At 44.1% G+C, this 3148-nt stretch overlaps 1 pseudogene; it reads right to left on the bottom strand.

Annotated features, from left to right (window-relative positions):
• Window positions 1–1124: 1124 nt before the first annotated feature.
• Window positions 1125–2425, bottom strand: LOC120419825 (ATP-dependent DNA helicase PIF1-like; annotated as a pseudogene).
• Window positions 2426–3148: the final 723 nt, after the last annotated feature.

The raw sequence follows: 3148 nt of genomic DNA on the forward strand, positions 1-3148 counted from the left end.
TGGTCACCATTAGTAATAGAGTTATTTTAATGTTTATAATGGTAAACTATTTTCTTGATAACTTTAAAAAATTATTTGCAGATGTTTTCTCAAATGGTTACCCTAAATCATAAGGTAATTTTAAAATTCAAATGGTTCTACTGGCGGATCTTTATGACAATTTATCAAATGGTTACCATTAGTAATAGAGTTATTTTATTGTTTGTAATAGTCAACAAGTTTCTTGATGATTTTAAAAAAACTATTTGAGGATGTTAACTCAAATGGTTACCCTAAATCATAAGGTAATTTTTAAGTTCAAATGGTTCATATTGATTCACGAGTACCATATAGAAACATTAAATAATCATTTTAAAAAATAGTTACAATTTGCAAAAGCGTTTACCAAATTTGATTAAGTTTTGTTTTCAAATGAAAGAATTAAACTTTTTTCTCTATAGCTTCATAAGGGGTTGGGTTGGTACTGGAGTCGGATTTGGGTAAATTCCGGAACAAGATTTTGTCTGACTAAGTTGCCTTAGGGCCAATACGCAACTCACAAGAAAAGGGGTCAAGAAATGGATTTAAGAACAGCAGAACAAAGGAGAGGGAAAGATTTCTTGGGGCTTTTCTTCACCCTCTCTGGCTTGCTTTCGCTGCCGCTGCTGCTCATTTGAATTTTTGCTTGAGCGGTTCCTTCCGAAGTGCGTATTCCGCTTTAACGAAAAACCTTAAAGGAACCGAAGAACCGGAAAGTTGTTGTCATCTTCTTCCAAAATGCACTGTTGTTAGAGTGTACAATTGTGTTTCTAACAACGAGCGTAGTCAGTTTCTGCAAGTTCCGTACACTGACTTGTGTTTCTGCTACTGGTTTGTTTTGGCCGTTACCGTGCTGTTGGATTCTTCTCAAGATGCAGAACTTGCGACCGGACAGATCCGCTGCCTGTGCGCATTACTCGTGTTGCGGTCCTCCTCGACTTATTTGGGGGGCCGCCGGCTGTCGTCACAAAACCATCTTCCGAAGCTAAATTGTAGCTGCGAGACACGATGTCCTTGCCGGAACTATCTTGCTGGGCAGTATCCATTTGATTCAGCATTTTCTATTGATTCAGTTCTGTTTGGGACGATGGTTTTTCCACAACCAGAGAAGGCTGAGCTTGCCAATCTAAAGATCAATCTTTCCGTTTTAGCTGCCGAGAGGGACTTTTCAAGCCGCCGCCGACGTTTTTCCTCTTGACTGCAATTGGCGTCATCTTCTCGCGATCACGAATTTGCCGTCGCAAGTCGCGTTAAAACTTCAACACCTGCGGGCTAACCCACACCTGCTTCGAGTCAAAGTCCAGCACAAGAAGACTTTCCAGGCTTTGAGCGCGACATAGGCTTGGCCAGCTTCGAACGCCTTGAAGAGGGACATTCAAGTTTGAGCGGGAGTTGGGCACGCGCTACGACGTGACCGCCGGCCGTTTTGATGAACCACTTTTCAGGTTTTAGGAGTTGGCCATTTTTCAACTGGACGGTGGGGTAGCCTTGGACTTATTTCATGACGACGTCATGGGCGCCGATTTTAAGCGTGAGTTTGCCGGGATCCTGCTTCTGCTGGTCCAAGATTTGGGGCATGTGGGAATCGCTGTCGATCGCATGTAAAGTTTTTTCCTCGCCAGTTAGGTTGTTTTGCTTTCCGCTGGGTCGCGAGGATTCCCGCAAAGTTAGCGTTCTGCGTGAGGGTGGCCGCTAGCCGGTCACGAATTTCCGTCGTTACACGACCGATCCTAATACTGTTGAGACTGGATACAAACGACTGATCCTTTTGCCGGTGGACTTCGGTCAGTTCGTAGCAATACTGAACGCACTCCTTCCATGCTTTGGTGGAGAAGCAAAAACTAACCAACGGTTCCTGGTCCTGGTTTTGGGAGAAAGCTGTCAGAATAAGCTGGTTTCCGCCAAAAAGCGTATCGTTCTTCCGGATGTAACGCGCAACGGCTTCGATTTTCTAAAAGAATGTTACAGTTAGACAAGTTCGTTACTATGTACCCTCACCTCTAAACCAACTCACCTCAAAATAATCCCCATCAACCATCGAAATCTCGTCGATAACCAACCCCCACTTGCGCCAAATCGAAGTCGACGTGGGTCGCAAGGCAATCTCGTAGCACATCTGCAGTGCCGCTTCTCCACTTCCGATCCCCGCGAGCCGGTGCAGCGTCCTTTCGCCGATCGAGCATGCGACCACACCCTCCGAAGCTGTTGCCACGGTTCCATCAGGTGAATAATGATTCTTCCTCAGCAGGAAACTCTTGCCGGTGCTCGCACTCCCTGTGGAGCACATACAACGGCCCGACTTGCACGCCTCCAGAACCGCCTTCTGCTGCTCGTCCAACACTTCCGGTTCCACCGACCTAAACCTTATCAGCTTCTTTGGAGCAGGTCGATCCACTCCGTCTCCTACAGACGATTATTGTCGCACTTTGACAGATGGAAATGGATAAAAACAAACAATGCCCGAAAACTAATTCGAGCCAAACATTTCATTAGGGCACAAAACCAAAAACCGCGATTCGAGAAAATCGCTTGCAAAAAGTGGACAACTTATTTCAATTCCTATTTAAAAAAGAAGCTTGACTGATGGTATTTTTACTGATGATACGATAAAACACATCATTATCCTCAACTCTGCTTAAATGCTTCTTATTTTTTGTTGATTTTCGCAATTATTAATGAATCTTTGTTTTAAACAATCTACACGTTTGTACAAAAATATCAACCATGAAACAAAAAAAAAAATTTCGTTTGATTTTGTAAGCGTGCATTACTTTTTATTCAAATTATTTTTGATTCTCTTGCGCAGTGTAACTTCTATTTGTTTTGTTTTGTGTCGCTTGCTGTGATGACAGCTGAATCGTATTCAATCGCGAAGCACTGTTTTTGTTGTGCTTTCGGATGTTCGTGTTTTGTGTGTGGAACCGTTTCCGGCGCTGGATGGAGATGGAGTTGGAGTCGGAATCGTCCAAGGCAGCAATGGCCATGAAGTTGAGGCCGCTGGACTACTCTGGAAGAATCCATCGGTGCGTGTTATTGCCGGCTCGTCGAGTTTCTTGCCCATACTGAAAACGAGTTTCACGGAGAACTGTAACTGTGACGAACTGTTCGTCTATGCTGGATCAGGCGATCA

This window comes from Culex pipiens, chromosome 2 (genome assembly GCF_016801865.2).
Source record: "Culex pipiens pallens isolate TS chromosome 2, TS_CPP_V2, whole genome shotgun sequence".
Taxonomy (NCBI): domain Eukaryota; kingdom Metazoa; phylum Arthropoda; class Insecta; order Diptera; family Culicidae; genus Culex; species Culex pipiens.